The following is a 23,666-nucleotide window of genomic DNA, read 5'->3' on the forward strand; positions in this document are numbered from 1 at the left end:
GGTACCCACCGTCTGCTGTGTGCCAGGCAGAGCTGCCATTGTGTGACCAGCCGGGGAGACAATAAAGGCCCTTCCTGGATGAAACCCATTAGGAGGCTGGCACTGGGGGCTGGGGGTGGGGAGAGGGTGCACTTGCCCGCTGGGAGCCTGGACGCTCTTCGTGGGTGGGCAGCCCCAGGCACACTTCCGGGGATACCTCTGCTTGCGGGCCCCAGAGCTCCGCCACTGGGGCTGCTCGGTGCGGCAGCCGCCGCCACTCCCTCCACCCCCACTCCCCTCCCGCACTCCCACTCACGGCTCCTAGGAAAATGCAATTTGAGTCAAGCCACTTTCAATTACCGCGATGCAGTGTTCTGAGCCCATGAGGTAATAAAGGGCCTGCGTTCCCTCCTGGGAATGTTTGGGGTTTTCCAGGCGCCAAAGGAGACAGAAAAAGGAAGTGGAGCTAAGTGCTGCCTGGAGGAGCAAACAGCTTCGACGGACGCAGGGCTGGGCCTGTGCCCTCTCCCCTGCAGGCTGTGCTGGAGAGGGTGTGAGCGCACGGAGTGTGAACACAGGAGTGTGTGTGTGCAAGGGTAGATGACAGGCGATGAGTGTGTGAGTGTGCAAGTGAGCATGTGACCTCGAGAGGGAGGGTGGATGGGTATGCTTGAGGGAACATGAGTGTGTGAGGGCGTGCCCCTGGGGAGGATGAGCGTGTGTGGGTGAGGGTGTGCTGGGAGGCCTGGGACTCCACCCCCCAGGGCAAGCCTGGCAGGGTGCTCCCAGGGTGGGCTGCTCACCTGCCCTCCTCAGGGCCACTGGCTCAGGGCCCTCATTCTCCTGGGGCAGGGCCCCCAGCCCCACTCTCCCTCAGAGCACTACCAATATTCCTTCTGGTGTCGGGAGCATTTGTTCCACTCCTACCCCAAATCCTGACACTGAGGCCCCGTGGGGCCAGGTGGCCATGGGGCACACAGGAGGGCCAGGCCCGAGGGAGGGGCGTGGGAAGACCCAGATGGATTGCACATGCAGGAGACACGGGTGGGAGGTGCCGTCGGGATGTTCGGAGGAGAGGGAGTCTCTCGGGAGGGCCAACTGCAAATGATGGGCCTCCCTGCTTTCTGGCAGCTGCGGACCCAAGAGACGGTGAGCCTAGCCGCCCTGTCAGAAAGGGAAGCTGCTGCAAGAGAGGAGCTAGGACAGTTTCTCGGAGCCCAAGGGGACGCCTCCAGAAGGCCTCCAGCTTGGGGTTTGCTCCCCACCTGCTCAGCTCTCACACAACTGGACTTAGACACAACACTGGCCCCCACCCAGCTCAGCTCAGACACAAGCACTGGTAGGAAGTAGGGAGGGCAGCTGTGAAGGAGCTGGGCCTCCCCCCCGGGCTCCCTGCTCTGTGCTTTACAAATGTGACCCCACCGAATGTCTGTCGATGTGCAAATGGGCTGAAGGGCAGCAAAGGCCCTTACTGGGATCTGAGATCAAAGCCCATTTCTGTGTCCTCACCACTGCTGTCCTCGTGATCTGCTCCTGGGGGCCGTGGGCTAGGGTGGCAAGCGTTCCTTGCCCTGCAGGCTTCCGAGGGAGACCCAGCCTGGTTCCCCAGGCCTCTACCAGATCCTCCTCTGAGAGCTGCCCCTGCTCCCCTCACTAGAGAAGCAGACTGGCTCCTCCTCAGGGAAGCAGGGGCTGAAGACAGTGCTTGCCCCTCAATCCGCACCCCTCCCCCCACACACACACACCTGAACAGGCCATTCGCAGCCTGTCTCCTGGCTCCCACCCAGGCCAGGGACCAAACAAACACTTGGAATTCGTAAGGAGCTTCTGCTGAGCTGCCGGAGCCCATCAAATTTTTATTGAATGCATTTCCTCTGGAGAACTTCTGTACTAAATCCTGCCTAGGCTGTATTAGAGGAATAAAAATTCCATGCACAGACTTGACTGCAAATGTTTCTTCCCAGAGCAGGGGACACGCTTTCTCAAAGGCCGCTGCTTTGCACAGAGGCTGGGTCTGGGTTTGTCCTTGGTCAGGGGCTGAGGGAAGCTGAGAGTATGGGCTCCTGGGGGCTGGCTCTTCCCTTCCATCCCCTCATGGTGATCCCTGCTGGCCCCCACCCAAGGTTCCTGCTGACCTTGGACCTGCCCTGGCAGCCTGCAGTGTCTGGCTGCGGCACTGCGTGTCCTAACCCAGGGTGGAAACCTGCCTGTGGGCTGTCTTGCTGGCCTCCTCCCCAGGGGCCTGGGGTCACAGCTGAGACGAAGGAGCCCACAGCTTGCTCCCAACCCCCTCTGCAGCTTCCAGAGGCACAGGCTTGCTGGGAACACAGGGCAAACGCCCTGGGCTGGACACAAGCACCCCTCGGAGCTGCAGGCAGCTGAGGACCCTGGGGCGGGTGTGCATCCATCATACAGTCACCGAACTCGAGCTCAGTGTGGAGATGGTGGGCAAGCAGGGGAGGGGCAAGGAGAGAACCCAGAGCCGACCAGCTGCCGGCAAAGACAGAGACACCAGACCCACATGGGTTCCAGGCAGACGTAAATCTCTTTTCAGTGATATCCGTCCCAGATGTTGCGCGAGACGAACCTACATGACTTAAAAAAGTTGGTTCTCTAACATTCACATGTAACTGGGTATCTGCGACGTTTATTGGCTAAATCTGGCCTCCGGGATTTACTGCCCAATCTCTGTCCTTGTCCCACAAAACCCACACCCCACAGAACATGGCCACAAAGGGCTGCCTGGGCAAGCCCTCTCCCTCCGGTGGGCTCCATGAGACAAGCCCACAAGGGCGCACCAGCTGGCCCACAGCAGGCGGCATGTGTGGTCCAGGGGGTCCGAGAACAAGTCGAGGGTCCCAGGCCTCTCCCTTCATCTTGTGCACCAGGCCCATGGCCCACGTCTGCCACTCTTCTCATAAAAGCCCCCACCCCAGCCTCTGTTCATCTTTTCTCAGACTGCCGCCTGACTCTGGGAGGGCTGACTCAGGAGAATGCTCTAGAATCTCTCTTGGCTGTGGTTCCTGGCTCTCCAGCAGTGGCCTGTAAGGATGCCCATAATGACAGCAAACAATGGCAGGTGTCATGGGCGATGGCTTGCTTCTAAGCACCTTCCTCTAAAGGGGACAACAGGATGGGGCAGGGGACACGACAGTCCCTCTGCCTTTATTCTCTGAAACACTCACTTTTTAATGACGGCTGATACCAGGTGAGCAAGGCCTGACTGAAACGCTGGCGATCTGCTCCCAGGGAGATGCTGCAGTAGCTGTGACGTTTCAGCACAGTGGCAGTCACTAGGGTGTGGAGCCCATGCTGCACCAGTGAGCTCCCCTCTGCCCTGTCTGCTGCACAGGGACATGGACACATGTGAGCACACATGTGTAGTCAAACACACCAGCCCATGCAGTCTGTGACGGGCTCATGGTCATACCAGCTCACACGACACCCGCCCCACCCCCCACACTCTTTGGGGTGGACACAGCCATAGCCACGTGCTTTCTCTGGACTCGGAGGGGCTGCCTGCAGGCCGCACCGCACCCAGGAGGCCATGCGCATACGCCGTCCCACAGGGAGCCTGACGCCAGCTCTCAGTGCCCCCATCTCTTCCTCCCGTGCACCTTCCCACATGTGGGCTGCTTTTCAGACATCCAGCCTATTCAGGCAGCTCAACGACTCAGGCTGACCTCAAGCAAAGAGGGGGACAGCCATGTGGCTCAGAGCTGTCCCCCCGAGTGCAGCCAGCCAGCTCTGCTCAGGCTGCTGCGTGCTGGCTGCCAGGGGAGTTCAGAGAGCTGGCGCTGTCCCAGGAGAGACAGAGAAAGAGAGTCCCCAGTGCCGAGGGCCAGGCAAGGAGTTCTCGTCTACCTGGGATAAAATTATAGCCCGGAGACACTCTGAACAAGACCAAACCAGATAACTGGAGATACACATTCCTACTATAAATGCCCAGGGTTTGCTGCCTTTCCTGGACTGCTTCCTCCTTGAGGAGCTCTGGGAGAAATTCTGTTTGGATGAGATCCATGGGCCCCGCGTGAAAGGGTGCGGCCTGTGGTTAACAGAATCCTTGTCAGCAAACCTCCCCGACAGACACGCGCGTCTTCACGCCATACCTGGCCAGGGGCTCCTGGAACCACCAGTGAGGAGGCAGGCACAGGTAGAAGATATGGCTCCGAGCCCTCCACGGATGCTAGCGGGTCCCACCAGGCCTGTGGTGGCAGGCCAGATGTCCAGAGCTCAGCTTGAACTTGGACCCTGCCACGTTCCAGCATGGTGGACACTGGCAGGTGGTTGGAGAATAGAAAATTGAGACCCAGAGTTTGCAGAAGGGGCTCTTAGGTCACAAGTTCATGGCTCCCTCTCCCCACTGCTCCCCACCTAGCTCTGAACTTGGCCCTCCGCCTAAAGAACCCAGAATGCAATGCAGGAAGCAAAAGAACCCTAAAAATAATGACCTAGGAATGACAAAGCCCAACGAGAAAATGTGCTCAACTATAGTTTGTAAGCACACTCCTGGTCCCGTCTCTCCCTGGGACGCAGGGCACCATTGGGTATGAACCATGACCAAAGTCTTCATTATTTGTGAGCTTACATCTCTCACTCATCTGCAGCCACCGAGGAAGACTCTGATAAGTCTGAAAGAAGGCTTTAAAAGATGGGGGCTGTCTTTTGGGGGTGACAGCATGGAGCTCAGCAGAAGCTGGGATTCCTTCTGTCTTGTCAAGAAGCAGGAGTGGGGTTGACCCAAGTCAGCCCCCACCCTTGCCCTGACCCCACTCTAGGGACATACAAGCAGGGCAGGGTCAACGTGCTCTGATCCAGGACAAAGTGAGCTTACTGGCCAAGGCCAAGGCCACCAGGCTCGGGGGGCCCTTGCTGCTGTCCTTCTGGCTGATCCCTTGCTTCCTGTGTGGGACCCAGGACTCTTGACCCCTGGCCTACACAACCCTCTGCCCCCAGGAGCCTCCCTCAACTCCCCCCGGCCCCCCCCTCCCCCACCGCCGCCAGGCCTTCTGCACCAGGGAAACAGTGAGCCCTGGTGACGGGGCCTTTCTGGCAGATGCCCGAAGCTCAGGAGATTGAATTCATTCATATTTCCAGGTGCTATACATTCAGATGAAGTTCTTTGGGTCTCCTGCCCAGAAAAGGATAAATATTTCTGATCTATAGCAAATGTGTTTTCCCTTAGCTAACATCTTGGCAGGCAAGTACACTAATCTCCCAGGAAAATCTAGGGCCTGAATAGCAAGCAGATTTTTTTTCCCTGAGCAAATAGAAATTCTGAGTTGCTTTTTTAATGCTGCTTTTTTTTTTTTTAAGCTGCAGATCTGGAGAAAAATCACAGTCCATTAAATCTGCATCTCTTGAAAGAAAAACCCAGAAGGCCACCTTCCCATCAAAGGCAAAAGGCACCGAGTTTGAAAGTGTGTTTAAAATGCATCGGGGGACCAGCAGCCGTCCTGAGCTACCTCGCTGGCCAAGACAGTGGGGGCTTCTGGCAGCCCCCACGAGACAGGACAGGAGACGCCAGCAGGTCCTGCTCAGCCCGGGGAGCTGACGTGAGGAGCAAGGCCATGTGTCCCCAATGGCCCTTCTGTCACTGCCAAGGCCTCTGCTGCTCCCTGCCCCCTCCAGGTGCCATGTGATCTCAAAGCTTAGCAAAGAGCACACTCAGCAAGACCAGAGTCCCTGAAGTATTCTGCAATAAACAAGAGGTCGCAGAAGGACTCACAAGGTGTAGACCCACTGAAGTGCGCCAGGCGTGGGGCCGCGCTGCGGGGCAGGTGCTGTCGTCTTTGTGTTACTGCTGTGGAAAGGTCTCTCCGACCCACTCTGCCGCCCCTCGAGCTGCCCTGGGTTCTGCCAGTGGGAGCCAGGCGGGCGGAAAACCTCCATCCCACCCAAAACCTGCTCGTGTGCCACTTTGAGCTGAGGATCCCAGGCCTGCAAAGGACTAAACCAGTTCTTCCAGTCTGCACATGTGCTACCCATGTCCGCCCTGCCCAGCCCAAACCAGGGCAGGGCAGAACCTTCTGGAACAGCACCTTCCTTCCCTTCATCACACCCGCTCACTGGGAGGTTGGTTTCTCCGCCCCTTTTACTCTAAATGGGAGTCAGCTGCTCCTGCTCTACCTACTCAGGCCACAGGAAACAGCCCTGCCCTACCAAGAGGACCTGCTTGGCACATGTCCGCCTGGGCTGGCCCTGGTGTTCTCTGTGGGGAGGGTGTCCCTTGGTCAAAGAGGTGACTATCCCACCTAGACAGAGCCTCTGCTCGACCCCCCAGGCCAGTTGGTGGACATGAGCATGCAGTTCAGAAGCTCAGACCCCCAGGTGGAAGTGCAGCATGAACAACATGCACTGAAGCCTCTGAGAGACAGACTCAACTGGAGGCTCCGTGGGAGGGGGCGGTCCACCTTGCGCTTGGCACCACAGAACAGGTAAACAGCCGAGGAGGAGCTGCCCGTCACCGCGCTGGCTTCCCGACAGGAAGTGGTATGAGTGACTTCGTTTTTAAACATTATTATCCTCTTGAAAGCAAAAGATAAAGGACGCCTCAGAGCAGCCAAATTGCTTTGGCTCAAAAATCATTTTAAATACCATTTCCTTTAACAAGCCTATTGCCTGGGCAACGGATCAACACTATTCATTTTAACCTTAGTCAGTAGGAAAAAAAATCACTGAAGTGCTTGTAATTGTTTAGCTCCCTCCCTTCCTCCCCACCCAGGTATGTTAACTAGTGACCAAGACCACATCTACCCTAATCCCATTCTAAATGATGGGACAGTCAACGGGCACACTGCCTGGATCGGAGGCCACTTCCCTCGGTGTCCACTCCAAACCCAACACTGGGGTTCAGGGCTCTTTTTGGCTGTTCCCAGAAAGTGCTGGAAGCAGCCTTGAGGTCTCTATGAGGAGGGGGGAGGGTGGTGGATGGAGCCAGTCTGCCTCTGTCCGGGGCAGGGCAGGTGTGGGGTTACCACGCAGGCAAAGGCAGGGGGTGGACAGGGTAATCTTGGGGTGCAAAGTAGAAATGCTAAAAAAAGCTTGGGGGACTTGAGACGTACAAGTGAAATGTGCTACAGTCTCCTTGTTGGTTGGGAAAGAAAAAAGGAGTTTTCACCGGGGTACATGCAAACCAACCAACCAAAAGGCTCCAGTGCAGAGTAAACGGCGCCCGTGAAGAAAGCCGGGCTGGAAGTGGAGCCAAGTGGATGGGTTTGCGCTCGGCCGGTGGAGACACGTGTGCCGAGCACAGAGCAGTGCTTGGCTACTGAGCCGGGCAGCCGGACCCCCTCGGGGTCAAACCCTCGGCCTGGAAGGCCCAAGGTCTCCCCAGGGAAAGCTGTGTCCCCTGGGAGAAGGTGGCCCCTCCGGCTCAGGGAGGCCATCCCCACCTTCACGGGCCTGACTGAGCCCACCAGTCCTTTTTCCTCACGGGTGCAGGGGAAGTCCCCTGCAGGCAGCGGCACCTTCCAGCCCAGACCCGACACAGACAGGACACAGGCGTGCTCCGGTGCCAGTGCTCTGGCCCGCCAGCCCCCTCCTGCTGCCCCCCGCAAAGCAGAGAGGCGGTGTTCAAAGCCACTGCAGGTGTTTACAGTTTCACTTCCAGGAGGGCTAACTTGTGTTTCCTGCATCATTGCTGGACACAATGGCTGCCCAATTTTAACCGTGCCTGTTATAGAAATAAGCGGTTAAACTGCCCAGCGAGAGAAGCTTGACATCAGGTTTACGAGGAGAACAGACTGATTTTGGGTCTGGGAAAGAGCCATTTCCATGGACCACGCTCTGAGACACGGACCAGAGCACTGGGTCTATCACAGCAGAAAGCAGCCACCTGGAGTCAGTTCTTCAGCGGCAGGCGCACGGCGGGGCCAGCCTCCGAACATGCGGCTTCTCCACTGGGGCCCTTCGGTAGCTGCTGAGAGTCACCCATGTGGCTGCTGAGCAGCCAGAAGCAAGTTGATGGCGCTAGCACCTGTCCCCACTCCTGCTCAGGGGACTGGGCATGGAGAAGTATATAGGGACACGTCCCCACCTCATCTGGGTCACAGAATGTTGCTGTGGGATCTCGGTGTGGAAGCCACCCTCTCGAGCAGGGACCCCGGCCCTGTGGGGAGGAATGGACAGGGGGGCTGTGGGGTTGCCCTCTACCACGGCAGCCTCGGGAGGGTGTGCCTCACTTCGGAGAGTCCTGACGTGTGAAAGGATACACAGTGGTCCCCATTACGTGTTCCAGGACCCCCAAGGCATGCTTGAGACCACGGGTAGTACCGCACCCCATAGATAGTATGTTTTTTCCTCCATAAACATATCTTCGATGAAGTTTACGGCTTCTCTTGGGTACGCCTGGATCGCTACTCTCGTGCTTTGGGGCTGTTATTAAGCAAAATAAAGGTGACCTGAATGCAAGCCCTGAGGTATGGTGACAGTTGATCTGATAACTGAGACAGCCACCAAGTGACTCACAGGCAGCACAGAGGGTGGGGACACTGGACGAGGGACGATTCACATCCCAGGCAGGACAGCGAAGGGTTTCATTGTATGTAAGTTAGGCACAGTAAGAGATTAATAACAATAACCAATGATAAAATAGAATAATGGTAACAACCTACTGTCATAAAAGTTATGCAAATGCGGCCTCCCCTCCTCTCTCAAAACATCTCACTGTACTGTCTGGGCGGCATGGAGATGCTGGACGAAGGGGTGATTCATGTCCCGGCAGGGCACAGCCGGGCAGCAGGAGATTTCATCATGCTGCTCAGAATGGCAGCACACAGTTTAAAATTTATTCCCGGAACTTTCAATTTAACATTTCTGGGCCACAGTGGACTGTGCGTAGCTGAAACCATGGAGAGCAAACCTGTGGGTGGGGCAGAGGGCACTGAACCTGCTGGGCAGTAAGCCACAGGAGTGCCCTGAGCCCTGGGGGACGTGTATGCCTGCCCCACCCCTGACCAGCTCCCTGAGGTCAGGGACAGCATCTGCCTTGTGTGTCCCTGTGTCCTCAGCACCCGGCATGGGGCCCAGCTGCTCATGACATACACGGATGCTACAGTGTATGACCAGATCTCCAGGACCAAGCATTCCTGGGGTCCCTTCAGTTACCCGGACATAATCCTTATGAAGAAGTCTCCACAAACAGTGGTGGGTGAATTTTAGGAAGGGGACAGCAGTCCCACAAGGCCACCAGAAGTTCCGCATCGTAGCATCTGGGCCAGAAACACCTTCTGGACCATGCCCTCCAGCCCCAAGTCTTCTGGCCGTCAGGTGGTGAGTGTGGCTGTTGAGAGCTGCCACACTCTGTGACCTGCCCTGACACGGGCCCGGTGGCTCTTGGGTTTGTGGACCACAGAACTCACATTCAGTGGGCTTGTGGGGAGAGTGACAGGAGAAAGCAAAGGCTGTTCGGGAACACAAAAGCAACCTGGGCCAAGGCCAAGGCTGAAGCCAGGCCCCACTGGGAGCCTGAGCAGTTCTATTTTTTCCCTCCTTCTTCTGGAGGAAGCAGGGAACCTCGTGGGACATGTGAAGACTAACGGGGCCAAGCAAAGGCAGCAATGCAGTGGGGAGAGGCACCAGTGGGGAGTGGGCACTTCGGTTCCAGGCTTCTCCTGGCCGTGGGGAGATGCTATGTGATGCGGGGCAGTCCAGCCTCTTCGGGCCCCCGTCTCTATCTTTCAGATGGGGTCGCCCACGCTCTGAGGGGCAGGAAGGAGGGAAGGGGTATTGCTGCTCCCTCTCAGTCTCCCTGCTCATCTCCGCAAGCTTTGCGGCTCTGCCCACCCTTCCAAAGCCCTTTTCTGCGTTAGGAGGGACTCTGTGTCCAGTGTCGGTTTGGTGAATTGGCCCCCTCCCCAAAGCCCAGAAAGAGCGTGTGGTGCACAGTCAGGTTCTGTCTGCATTAATGTCCGTCATGCCCAGAGCAGCAGGTGGTGGACTGTCAGTTTGGACAAAGAAACCAGGGTGTGACATGCAATCAGCAGACAACTGGCCAGGTGATGTTCACACTGAGGATGCACCGGGCTTTCCTGGGACCCGCTTACCAAGCCTCCCCCCTTCGGAACCTGCAACCTTCCACTCACACAGCCTTTCCAGCCAGTTTCCGAGAAAAATGTAGCCTAAGTGTTGATGAATAATGTACAAAAACACCAGAGAGAAAACCTTGCTCCGTAGACTGTTTTCAGTCTTTGAGGCAGGACTCCCCTGCGTGCCTACACCCCCTCGTTGAGCAGAAACGGGACTCTGTGCACCCTGCCCTGTGGGCTGGGCCTTCTGCAGGGTGTGGGTGGTGGAGTTACGTCTGTGAGTCTCTGTGCGTGTCTCCATGTGCATCTGTGTATGTCTATGTGTGTCTGTGTCTCATGTTTATATGTACACATGTCTGCATGCATGTCTACACACTTGTCAGTGTGTGTCTTCATGAAGAGATGGGCAGAAAGGCTGGGTAGATGAGTTGTAGTCCCCGACTCCACCTCGTCCCCTGTCCCTTTCATCCCGGACACCCACGGAATGGAGCTGGGGCTGGTGTGGGCTCTTTGGAGGGGTGGGTACTGAGCCCAGGGTCTGGACCCGCCGCTGGCTGCTCCAGGCCTCCACTGCATCCTGCCAGGCGCACGCGTGGGCCCAGTCTCCAGATGCTGCTGGTAGAACGCCCCTGGTCCCCTGAGGCATTGCACTTGGAGGTCTGGGGAAGCTGGGCCCATGAGCTGCTACAGGACAGTTAAGTGGCAGCCACAAAGGGGACAGAGACCGCCCTGGAAGCCAGGTGTCAGGTGCCCAGAGCAGGCGCTATTCAGCCTCCAGAATCTCCAGGGGGGCAGCTTGCTTGTCCCAGGAGGGGGCTCTAGTGGAAGGCCCTGCTTTTCATTCCCCAGGGCCTGAGGTCTGTGCTGGGCAAGGAGTGGAGAGGCCCAAAGAGGTCCGGGGATGTGGGCCGACATCTGCTTGTCTGGGCTACACCAAGACAAGAGGGCGGTGCTGAGCGGGAGCTGGCTCGCACTGGCTTGTGCGAGCTGCCGGTTCGGTTTTCAAGAATGTCGCAAGCCGAGGGACATCGAGTGGGAATCTTGGCTATGGTGGGAGTATTTACACCACGGAAACTGGCAAGTGCTACCGATGGGGCGTCTGTTTATTCCTGGAGAGCTGGGTGTTAAACATTAACCCGCACACACTGCATTACAGGGTGAGCCCTAACCCCCAGGGACCCCTGGCCACCTCTCTGTCGCCCGACGGAGGAGACAGGGCTGTGTCTCTTCCCCAGCGGCACTCGCGATCCTGGCCGGCTCTATGCCAATGTCTTTTTGGGAGCTGAAAACACAGTCTGCCTCTGGCAGCAGGATGCCCTTTCGTTGGATTGCAGTTGGCACGCTCTGAGCAGGCGCCGCCGGCGGGCGGCTGAGCTGTGTGCTGGGGTGGCTGGGGTGCTGGCTTAGGATGTTAGGGTGCAGTGACTACCCTCAGTCTCCAGGGAAAGGGGTGCCCGGAAAGAGGTCTGGCCATCAGGAAGCAGGGTTCAAGCTCAGTTCTTCCTGCAATTCTGGGTACCCCGAGGTAAGTCACCCAAGGTGACAGCTTTCCAAATGGGGTTGAGCTAGCTAGTTTCTGAGGTCCTTTGGGCTCTGTCTCCAATGGAGCTGAAACCTCCCAAATGCAGTGGGGCCTGGCCTGGTGCGGGAGACTAAACCTGACTTAGTGGGAGGGGCTCTTCTGGACCCCCATCCACTCGGCCGTCCAGAGCCTCGCAGGACCCCTGCAACCCAGAAGCCCGCCGGTGCTGCTGACCAGGGATGGCGGAGTGTGAGTGCGGAGGCCCCAACTCCAGCGGCTTGGACCCCCTCTCTGCTGCTGCCGTCCGCCCAGCATTGCCCCGGCTGCTTCACTCGTCAGGACTAGGGCTTGGCTGAAGCAGTGCCCTGCCATTCCGGCACCTCTAACCCGTCTCACCACCCCCTGCCACCCGAGGCACCTGCTCCCAGGAAGCAGAGAGCCTGGTGTGTCAGGGAGCATCAGGGCGGCTGTCAGCACTGTGACGCCTGCCAGGAGGGCTGGCAGAGACAGGCCTCCTGCCCCCTCTGCCTAGGGAAGCAGAGCTGATGGCTCCCACACACCTGGAGACAGGGGGTGTGATGGAGCCTCAGGTGACACATGGCAGACCGCAGCCGCGGACGCCTGAACACAGGGGCTCATGGTTTCGGTTCCAGAGGTCAGTGAAGACCAGGAGGGCACCAGGGGAGCATGGGGCTGAGCTTCGGGGTCAGGCAGGACGAGATCTTGGGTCAGGATTTCTGAACCCTCACCTCTGGGAGACAAGAGAAGGAGCTGGTCCAGGTCTGGGCAGCTCAGGAGACATCGCCAGAATTAGCTGGGCCAGGCCTGCCCCACAGTGAGTGTGGACCCAGGCTCAGCCAAGGCCTTTGGCTGTGAATGCCGGCAAAGGGGTTAGCCAAGGCAGAGTTGCTGGCCAGGGAGGGTGGGGCCTGCTGGGCGTGGTGGCCCTGCCTGGGTTAGCCGGGGTTTGTAACAGTGTAACAGGGGTGGTAACAACTGGCACAATGTGCTGAGTGCTTGCCCATGTCAGACTCGGTGCAAAACGCTTTAGAATCTCTGAATCTTCACAACACCACGGCACCATTTTATGGGTACAGAAACTGAGCCCCAGGTTTGGGTCCATTGGCCCTAAGTGACACAGCTCCCTGGGCCTGTGGAAACAGGGCCGGAACCCAGGTCAGCCGAGCCGCGGCCTTCAGAGCTGGGCTAACGCCAGCCGACTGGCAGAGAGGCCTTCTCGTGGCCTCCGCGGGGCAGAGGCTCGGTTGCCTGGGAGGGTGGGCCGGCTTCAGGGGGCCTGGGGACCCCTCCCCGAGGGCAGAGCCTTTCCTGGTTGCTGGGTGGCTCCATCTCCTGCCCACTCTCAGGCCACCAGAGGGGGCTCGTTGCCACTGTTTTCCCAGGGACAACTCCAGGTGACACCCAGCACATTCATAGGCAGCTCACCCCCCGTGAGAGAGGAACAGGAGCCCCTGCAGGACCCGTGTGCTGCCACCTGCCCTCTGACTTCAATGCACACCAGGGACTCGAGCTGGGGTGTCTCCCCGCAGGAGTCTCCCGAACCCCCTCCTTCTCGCCACCGAGAAACGAGACGCGCAAAGGGCAGAATGGGCCCCACGGGAGTCCATTTCTTTCGAACTGACAGTGTTTTCTGAGAACTTCGCCTCTAGATGAAGAAATCTCCCAGGCATTCTGGGTCACAGACCCAGCTGCGCCGCACTTCCTCCTCAATCCTCTAAGCTAACCTCGCGAAGGTTCTCGGGCCACGTGTCCCCGGGTCGCCCTTCTGGGGCACAACAGAGACTCTGATGGCTTCCCTCCAAACTAAGCCGGTTTCATCTGGGTCTCCAAAGGGTGAACTTTCTCCCGTTTTGGAAGGGAGGAGACAGGAGGGAGGAGGAAAGAGGGCATGTGCTTCCGGAAGAGCCTGTCCACTCCGACTTCCGTACCAAGCTCTGCCTCTCCGAGCTGGGGGCCAGCTGGGGCCTGGGCCTGGTTGTGGGAGAGTCTGGGAGCATCTGGAAGTGTGGGGGGGGGCGGCCCAGCCCTCAGGAGGCTGGCCTTGGGCGTGGGGATGAACACTCGCCCAGTGAACAGGGATCCGTGTGCCACACGTGGTCCTAGGCATTCGAGACACGGCAGCAAACATGATGCAACGTCCCTGCTCCCCCAGAGCTCCTTCTGAGGGATGGGGGTGGGGGCGAGAGGACAGACAGGAAAGAAATAACACAGTTGACGTGGCAACAGCGGGACTGAATCGCAGGAGATGCGTCTGAGTGACCGGAGCCTCCCCCAGGAGTGCACGCTGTCGGGGTCCATTTAGGTGAAGTTCTAGAGTGGGAAGAGCTAACCCGTGGTGGGAAGCTGGACCTCTCGGGCGTGGAGGCTGGGAGAGACAGGAGGGAACATTCTGGGGTGACGGTGATATCTGGTATCTTGACATGGGCTGGAGGCATGTGGGGATGGGCACCGATGAAAACTCACCCACAAGCACATTCGAATTCGTGCATTCAGTGGTTCTCACTGTGTGTGCAGTTTACCTCAAGGCGAAAATAAAATAAAATAAAATAAGAACTGTACAGAAACATTGAACTCTGGCTAATGACATACATGCTGAAGTACTTGGGGTGAGGTGCCCTGCTGTCTGCAACTTAGTTTGAAATGCATGAAAAGTAAACAGGAGGGATCGCCGGAGAGACGGACACACGGTGATAAAACACGGTAAGATGTTCGTGCGGATCTGGGTGGTAGGGGTAAGGGTGCTTGTCTCAACTCTCTGCACACACAAGCACTCACACTGACAAGCTGAGGGGGCACAGTGGTGTCCCCTTCAGTGGGGTGCCAGCCAGACCACACTGAGGAGCTGACAGTTGAGCCGAGACATCAGAGACCCAGGTGGGCCTCTGGGCAGCAGGGGGAGCAGGCGCAGAGGCCCTGAGGCCGGAGCACTGGGCTCACCTGAGGAGCAGGAAGACGCCAGCGAGGCTGCAGAGTGCTGAGTATGGAAGGAGCAAGGCGTGCAGGCCCTGGGGGTCCCAGTAAGGGTTTGCTGTCATTGCAGGTATCAGGGAGATGTATTGAGCTGACCCACCGAGAGGGACATGATATGACATGACTTGGGAGGCAAGGGGCCCGCTCTGACTGCCCTGTGCGGAATGGACCATGGGCAAAGGAGAGACTAGAGCTGGTATGGGAGAACAGAGGTTTCAACCCAGTAGAAAACAGAGTGGGAGGAGGCCACACCTTTAGAACATATTTAGGGGAGAAGGAGGGAGGAGGGAGGAGGAAAGGAACGGAGGGGAGTCAAGAACAGCTGGCCAGAGCCCCGTGGTGGCTGGCAGTGCGTTTGCTTCAACAAGGGGATTGGAAGGGGACGGCTCACAAGGGAATCAAGAGTCCTGCTTCGGAGAGAGAAGCTGGGGAGGCTGACTCCGCATTCAGGAGGGAAGTGCTGAGGGCACAGCTGAGCCCGGCACTCCACAGTGAGGCCAGGGACCCACCCAGGGGACAACACGGAATCACTGGCATGAACGGAGCTGGAGAGGGGAGCCGAGGAGACAGTGCAGATGGAGAAGGCCTGGGATGCCCGGGGATGTTCCCCTGGCAGGGGACACAGGAAGTAGGGGGGCGGGGGAGCGGCAGAGAACAGGTGGTGCAAGAGAGGGCCGGGCATGTGACAGCAGCAGGAGAAGAGAACATTCTAGAATAAGGGAATGGCCAACCTTGGTAACTGCTGCTGGGAGGTCCAGAAAGATGAGGGCAGCAACCGACCTTTGGATTTTGAATTTGGAGGTTGTTGGTAGCTCATGACAGCCTCCTGGTGGCCCAGAGGACAAGCTGGACAGTGCAGGGCGAGGTGGGGACAGGAGGTGGGCGAGGGCTGACAAGCAGACACACAGCTGAGAACGTATGCCCTGAAGGAGAGTTTTCTGTGTGCCAGGTGACAGCGATGATCTGGAGGGAGGGACAGAGACCAGGGCCGAGAGAGGGCGGAGCAGCAGGAGGAGCCAACAAAGACACAGGCAGGACTGCAGAGGACAGCGTGAGACCTCGGCGAGGGCTGCTCTGCTGGCTGGAGGGGGCCCAGGCCTCAGTGCACCTCTCACTACATGTGTGGGCCCATCAGGGCCTGAGGAGGGGAAACGGTGGCCCGCGCTGCCTTTTCCCAGGAGCAGGGAAGACCGGAAGTGTAGATCCCTGCTACTGCACCTCTCCCCACCAAGGGGGACCTGGTGTGTTCGGGAAGGAGAGGGAGAGCCCCCGAGGAGTCTTATCTGTTTCTGGAGTGGCACTGGGGATGGCAAGAAGTCTCCTTGGGGTCTCCCGGTGCCCTTCACTGGGAGGGGACGAGAAAACCAAGTGGGGAGGCGTGAAAAGCAGTGACGCCTACACGTAGCTGTGCTCACCTGTGCACACCTGCCTAGCTGAACTCTTTGGCTGTAAGTCTGGAGTGCGCGGTGCATGCCGTGTGGAACTTCCTGCAGCCAGAGGGCCTCTGGGGAGCTAAGGGTGGTCAAAGAACTTGGGACGTAGGGTCATAGCTCAGAGCCTGTCACACGCCTGAGCTGACCGATGTCAGCTGCCCGTGCTGCTTGGGGGCCGGGGCCAGTGGCTGACACCCACACTTGGAGCTTTGCACCGAAGACAGGCACTTGCCACCTCACGCGATCGTATGACATCTGGATTTCAATCGTGGCCCTTTGAGTTCTTTCAGAGGCAAAAGAAAAAGCATTTCCTTGAGGCAAACTTGTGTCTTTTCTTTGGAAATCACTTTCCCCTTTGGTCCAAAGAGGGTTCGGATATTAAGGAGAGAACATCAGCAGAAATTACATGAAAAGGATAATTAAACAAAAGCCCCACATTATAAGCCATCTAGAAGGGAAATTAGGCAGCTTTTGCCTTTTCCCCATCTTTGAAGGAGGCTCTGTCAAAGGGGAGCCAGAATTGTTTGGCTTGATAAATAAAGATAGTAACCAAACGTATCGCCCATTGTTCTGAGTCCACATTAAAAGCAGCTGCTTAGCCAAGCTGACAACAAGCACCGCGTCGCACAAACCCCTCTGCAAGTGGAGGGATTAAGAGGCAGACAAGTGCTGGATGAAAAGACTAATTAATAATTTCCATCTCTCAGCGACTGCAGCTCCGGCAGCCACGTTCTGCCTCTGTCCTCTCAAGGCTGAAGGACAGAGGAGGGTTTGCGAGACGGCTGCAGAGATGGATGGGGGCGGGCCCTGGGGCGATGACGAGGATGCGGAGGTTCCATTTCACTCACCACGTGTCAAGTTCCTGCCCGAGACTGCAGAGTTTATGAGCCAGCGGGGCGTGCCCTCGCATGGTCCCGTGGGCAGGCCTGGTGTTTTGCCACCTGAAAGGTGGTCTGGACAGGACTGTCTCAGGGGCTCTCCCTTCCTGACTGTGCCCACCCAGTCCCCTGGAGCAAACGGCGACCACAGACACCACTGCTGGGGCTGCCGTGTGCCAAGCATGACACTAAGACCTTGGAGGGTTTTAGCTCGATTCATCCTCCCAGTGATCCCAGTAACGAGGTATTTGGTGCCCATTTTACAGACGAACAAGAAGGTTTGTAGGGGCGAACCCGTCTGGCCAGGGTCACATGGCCCAGTAAAGGGTGGAGCTACTCAGATCACGGCCCGGGTGGCCCTAGAAGGCAGCCAGAGGGGGCGCTTCCACTCGCCTCGCTGTCTTCCCCATACTCGGTGCCCCCGCATCCACACGGGGGTGGGGGCAGAAGGCCCCCCAGGGCTCCCGCAGCACGGGCAGCTGCGACCTGCTCACAGCAGACCCTCTGCGTTGGTGGCCAGCTGAAAAAGCCAGCTGCAGCCTCTTCCTGGATGTCCCCTGTCCTCGGATGAAGGAGTCTGCTGGAAAATGCCCAGTGACTTTCCTTAGAGAGAATAATGGTGCTTTTAGGGAGAGGCCCTATTTTTCTGGAGGCTCTAGGTGGGTCCGGCAGAGGCTCGGCACCGTAAATTGCCATCAAGCAAAGATGTCTAAGAAGGAACTAACATTGGCTGCGCATGCAGCCTTGGCTAAGATCCCGAAATCTTAATGGAATTGAGCAATTTTTTGCATAGCACAGTAAATTCCCGGTGTCTGCCTTGTCACATCATTCAAGGCGCATTAAACGGAGAAGGAAGCGGAGGCTGCTACTTGGAAAAAACCAAACCAGAAGGCAGCTCAAGATTGCCCCCGCTGACAGCTCTCTGACCACTCATGCTCCAGCTCTCTCGGACCCCCTGGTGTCCACTGCCCCGGAAGGAGGTTTTCCAGGGGCTGCCAGGGTGGCGTTGGCCGAGGGACCCAGTCCTGCAGCCCCCCTCCCTTACCACATCTCTCCGGCCTGGGGGCCTCCTTCCACCTGGCACGCCACCCTGTCCTCCCCGCCCCACGCTGCCTCTGCCTGGCTGGGCGCCCTCCAGTCACATGTCCTTCAGTGTCCATGCCGCACGTGGGGCCCTGTCCTGGGGCCCCGCAGCCCCTCACCCTTCTTTCCCGACCTTGACCTTCTCCCTAATTAGCTAACCACACAGTGTTTCCTGGAAGTTGGTCTTTCCTGCTCAACTGTCAGTGCCGTGAGGTTGGAGGCGGTGCCCGCGCAGGCGTCCCGCCCTGCCTGCCGAGGCCTCTGACCGGCTGAGCAGCGGGCCCACAGCTCGTTCCCTGGCACACCAGCCTCGTTTGCACGTGCTGACAATTACAAGGAACGGGCCTCGGTACCTGGGGCATGGAAGCTGCTGTGGATGGTGGCTACAGATGCTATAATAGACAACGAAAATGGTGATAACAGACTACTGCTATCACGGTCGCCTGGAGACGCTTTCACAGAGGCACTGACTGTGCAGCCTTGGCTGGCCGGCCCCGTCTCTACCGCTCTGTCCTCCTTGGCCCAAGGAAAGACTGGGGGTGGCGGAGGTGGCACAGGCCTCCCCACACTCCCTGCAAGTCCTTGCCTGGCACCAGGCCCAGGACACCTGTCCAGAGGCCTTCTTCTCTAACAGCTCTGGCCCACAGACCTGGAGCCCATGGAGGTGGGACCCCACCACACTTGTTAGTGTCACCTGTTGCTGTGTACCTAGCCCATGTCCCCTCCCTGTTTTTCCCACCCTGAGCTCGCCTCCTCCTCCAGGAAGACCCCTCTGATTGCCCAGCCCACACTATGTCCCCTTCTCTGGATCTACTGCATTGACTGGCTTCAGCTGCCACATACTAGGCACACAAGTCCAGGGTCAGAAATGACTTTGATGCCACCAGGTGCTGCACCTGCCACTTCTCACAGCCAGCCTCCCCAAATGCTTGGGGCCCAGCCGCTCCCTCCGCAGTGCTACCCAGTCCCTGGTAGACTGCAGGGGACCTCTACTCAGCTGGGAGGTGGCAGTCGGGAGCGAGGAATAAAGGCCCAGCACCAGATTCTCTTGTCCTTCTTGGCATCAGGACCCAGTCCCCGTGAGGTCACACCCAGGACCTGTGAGTCGTTTCCCTTCTCAGCCGTGCTGGCCACCGCACCTGTGCCCCTTAGACCTGGCCACTGTGGCCTGTGGGCTCTGGAGGAAGGGGCTGCACCTGTACGAAGAGCCTCGGCTCAGCCCTGCCCTCTCTACCCTCTGGGGCTCCCTGTTTCTTTTTCTGTGAGAATCAGGGTGAATTCACTCAATCCTGACTCCCTACCCAGGCAGCTGTGAGAACGAAAGACAGGTGCCGTGGGCTGCCCAGTGCCACCTCACTGCCAGGAAGACCCCCTGCCCCAGCCCAGCCCACACGTGGCATGTGCCCCGTCCTCCATGTTTTATGGCTGAGGGTATGACATCAGGGTGGGGCTCCTGCTATCATGGCGCCAGGTCGGCAGGTTTGCAGAGGTCTGGCTGCCCTGAGGCACCTTCCCTCCCCGCTGACTGGGCCGGGGACCCCCGCCACCAATTGGCTTCCCTTCCTTGAGACACATGGGTCGAACGTCCCCTTTGGGACAGAGAGTCAGCTTCATGAACACGCCCTGTCTGTCCAAGCCCCATCAAAGCCTCATCGGGTGGTCAGCCCTGTAGAATCTCAGGGTCTCGAGGTCACATGGCACCACCCACCCGCAGAGTGTGCCCCTCGGTGCTTTCCTTCCCAGCTGCTTCTGCCTCACCCTGGTGACACATAAATACGGCCACTGAGCAGGAAGCCTGGAGTGTTGTTTATGAAGCTATAATGCCCTCCATTGAAAAATATGAGAGCAAAAAGGAATAAAGGAAGAGAAAGAAAAAGGGAGGCAGGTGGGAAGACAGGAAGGAAGGAAGAGGAAAAAGAAAAGAAGACAGGAAGAAGGAAGGAAGGAGGGAGGAAGGAAGGAGAGAGGAAGGAAGTGAGGGAAGGAAGGTGAAATGGGGCCTGGGGTGAAGGCTCAGTGTGCGGCCTGGCCGGCAGTCAGTGCCCAGGGTGGCTCGCTGTGGTCACAGCATCAGAGGCTCAAGGTCATCAGGACTATAACCCAGCTCCTCATAACCCAAACGTCCTAAAACTCGGAGCCCACACATCCGCCATTCTCCAGTGATCCAGGAGCCCCGAGTCCCCGGAGCCCCTGGGTGTGCACAGCAGTGTTCACGGGCCCACAGGCATCTGTGAGTGTGGCCACGGTGGGCAGGGAAGGAGCCCCCATGGCCTGCACCCCAGAGAGCTGGTCCTGGATTCCAACAGCCCCTGAAGGGCAGTGGCAGACACAGAGATGCGCCCCTCTTCCGATAACGATAACCGAGCATTTTGGAGAACAAGGCAAAGAGGAGAACCCTCGTCGGCAGCAGAAAGTTTCCAAATGAGCCACCCAGAGCCGCCGGGCAGTCTGCAGGGGGCCCGCCCACCTCTGGAGTGGCCGGGGAAGTACACAGAGGGAGAGGCGGACATGGGAGGAGTGTGGGAGTCCCTGAGCCAAGTCACTCGAAAATCCCAAACAGGAGGGGCTACAGGGGGAGGGAGGGACAGAGGCCACTGGCCCTTGCTGCCTGGCTCCGCCAGGAGTTGCCCAGTGGGCAGGAGGGGTGGCACTCCCTCCAGGCCCCCCCAAAACTCAGGGCCCGACAGCTACAGAAATGACTACACCCAGGTCACACAAGGCCAAGATGAGAAGGCCCGACCCCAGCCTGGAGGCACCGCCCACCAGGTGGGGGCCCGAGCCTGGTCCTTCCCTCTCCAGGCCACGTGGCGGCGGAGCTGGATGCTGCTGACCTGCCGAGAGGGGGCGCGCGGGCCGGCCCAGAGTGGGGGCTTCTCAAGGTCGAGAGGCACATCTGCCAAAGGCCCTGATCCGGCTGGGGCAGTGGCCCAAGTGCCACTTGGTCATATGGGATCAGAGTGGCCTGGGGTCTCAAGATGCCATTCTGGGCAGGTGGCCTCATGGGGTGCAAGCAGTTATAGCAATGACCTTATGCAGCTAAGGGCTAATAAAGTGGCCTCAGTCCCTCAGTCCAGGGGAGGCCCTGCTCACATCCTAATAAAATACTTATTATCGATACAGACAGAGAGAGAGAGAGAGAGAGAGAGCACGCGCGCACACACATGTATTGTCCCCTGAAAGCCAGGTCACATGTGGAAGCTCTGTGTGCCACAGAGCTCCTCATAACCCAAATGTCCTAAAACTCAGAGCCCACACATCTGGGAAGCTCTGAGTACCACCTCAGGCCCCGTCCAGCTCCCCGACCCCATCTTGGGTAGGCCTGGTTGACCTCTGTGCTGGGTCGGGTCTGGCAGGCCCACTCAGCCCCTGTCAGGCTGACAGGCTGTCTGCAGCAGAACCATGGCCCCGCCCTGTCTGGCTGAGGCCTTGGGCTGGCTGCCTGGGGGATGGGGGCTGCTGGTGCCCCTGAGGTGAGCTCACAGTCTGGCCTGGCTGGGCACAAGTCCCGCTGTGCCAAGTGGCCTTGGGAGAGGCTGTGTCAGTGTGCGGATGGCAGAAGCCTGCCGGCTGGCACAGACAACCGTGAGCCGAGCCAGGACAGCAGCGGGGACAGAGTGACTGCTCCTTGAGGAAACCCTCCTTTACTAGAAGCCCACCCTCCCCGCCTCCTTTTCCTCCAAGCCCCCTTCCTTTCTGGAAGGCTCTCCATCCCAGCCCGTCAGCTTGCCCTGGGCAGTGGGGTGTTCGGTGTGTGGCGGGGCCTCTGCCCCTGCCCCCGGCAGCGTGTCCTGTGCAGGGTTCTGGTTGGCTTCTTCGGAGCCAGGCCGCACTGAGCAGCCCCTTTCTGGGCTCTCCGGCCATCACTGGGCTGCCCCCTTTGCTCCCACCCAGGCCTTTCTTGTGGTGATTGGTGTCAGAGACAAACTTGCGCCAGCGTCTCATAGCTTCTTTCCTATCGGACGTGGAAGCTGGCCCCGCCGTCACTGCCCTGGTATTGCAATCAGCACCAGGACACACCGCCCTGAGTGGCTGGCTGCCACGGGCACTCTCGGCTCCTCGAGGGACGTGAGCCACGCTAACTGCTTTGGCCTTCAGTCCTCAACCTCCCACTGCCCAGACTGACCACGGAGAGGAGCCCTGCAGCTGTGTGCCCCCCCTCCCGTCACCTGTTGGCAGAATCAAGAGTGGCACCCGAGGATGCAGCAGAGAGCGGGTGGACTGACAATTCCCCCGGGGACTGGAGAGAAAATAGAGGCCCAGATTAGCCCTGAAGAAACTGAATCCAGCGACGCGGCCTTTGGGGAGGCCTGGACACCTCCAACCTTCTGGAAAGTAATGAACTCAGACATACAGGATTGCCCCAGGTGTCTCTCCAGCCAGGACTGGAGCCCTAGGGACGGGGGCTGGGACAGACCAGCAGGACCCCCCGACTTCCTGCCTAGCCCTAGAAACAGGGCAGGGGCAAAAACATCTCAGAGGAACCTGGCTCGAGGCGCCCAGCTGAGCGGGATCCAGTGTGGGGAGTAATGAGCTCGAGCCCCATGGCTGCCTGATGGTGTCTGATTCCGGGAAAGTAAATTCAGGGGAATTAAAAAGCCACAAGAGCGTGATGCAATGAGAGGCAGAGGCAGAGGCGTGGGCGCGGGAGAGCAGGCCTCGGAGAGCAGACTGCTGGGGCTGCTGGAAGGCGAGCTGGCGGGGACGCTGCTCCGCCGCTCGGAGGTGCCGCTCCGCCAGGCGGGCTGCAGCCAGAGCAGACGGAGGGCGCTGGGCAGGTGTTCTCACGGGGGCACGAAAACCGCGGAGGGAGAAAGCCCAAACAGGCCCCACCAGCGGTTGGGAGGCCCAGGGAGGAGTTCCTGAGGGACAGAGGATGCTCTGGGTGCGCAGCCAGAGCGGGACCCTGGGTACACGGGGCAGGTCTAACCCCACCAGAACCCTGCTGTCCCCCACACCCACCCTTGCAGCCAAGCACAAGGAAAAGTCATTTGCCAAACTGCAGAATGCCTCAAGTTTGTCCTTATGAAGCAGACAGGACAAGTGTCATCCCACAAGTAACTGAAGGTCCCTCTCCCAAGGACACAAGGCGGAGCCATTATAAAACCAGGTGCAACCGGGCCACCCTCCAGGGGACACAGACCCTGGGAAACTGACAACGAACGGGGCAGGTCGCTGGGGAAGCGGTGTCTTTGCCCATCAGCATGTCCTCAGATAGTCTCGGGTGTTGTCTGCCCATCAACTTGTCTGGACGATGGACAGTGACTTCTGGGAACTTAAGAAGAACGGAAAGAGCTTGGAGGTGGGGAAGCCTTGGCATTCACACCAAGATGGCTCTGGGCCCTGTGGACACCCTCCAGGTGCCTTCCCCCGGGACTGGAGGCCTCCCTGTGCTCCACAGCATGTGTGGTTGTCATCTCTCTAAACACGTGTCGCTGCTCAGGGCAGGAGGTCCCCAGAGCCGTGGGGCCTAGGGGTTGGCAAACCTGAACAACAGGGACACAGACCGTGGGGCCCGCAGCGGGAAGGGCCCGCGGCGGGAAGGGCTGGCAGCAGCAATTCCCAGGCAGAAGCAGGAGCAAGAATTTGGACGACGGGTTCTAAAAGCAGCTGCAATCAGAGGCTACGCTTTGAGAAGGACCCAGATCCAGCCAGCCTGGACCACCCCACTCGCTGGGCAAGAGGACCACCTGTGGCCACCAATCAGCAAGAGGCTGGTGGCCCTGGAGCCGGCCAGGCCTGGCTCAGCAGGGCT

At 58.6% G+C, this 23,666-nt stretch overlaps 1 protein-coding gene across 1 annotated transcript in view; it reads right to left on the reverse strand.

The window, feature by feature from the left end:
* The window catches only part of CAMTA1 (calmodulin binding transcription activator 1), a 722,747-nt gene that overhangs the window by 179,379 nt on the left and 519,702 nt on the right, over positions 1-23,666 (reverse strand). The window lies entirely within an intron of this gene.

This window comes from Sturnira hondurensis, unplaced genomic scaffold (assembly GCF_014824575.4).
Source record: "Sturnira hondurensis isolate 20B ecotype Veracruz unplaced genomic scaffold, ASM1482457v3 Scaffold0013931, whole genome shotgun sequence".
NCBI lineage: Eukaryota > Metazoa > Chordata > Mammalia > Chiroptera > Phyllostomidae > Sturnira > Sturnira hondurensis.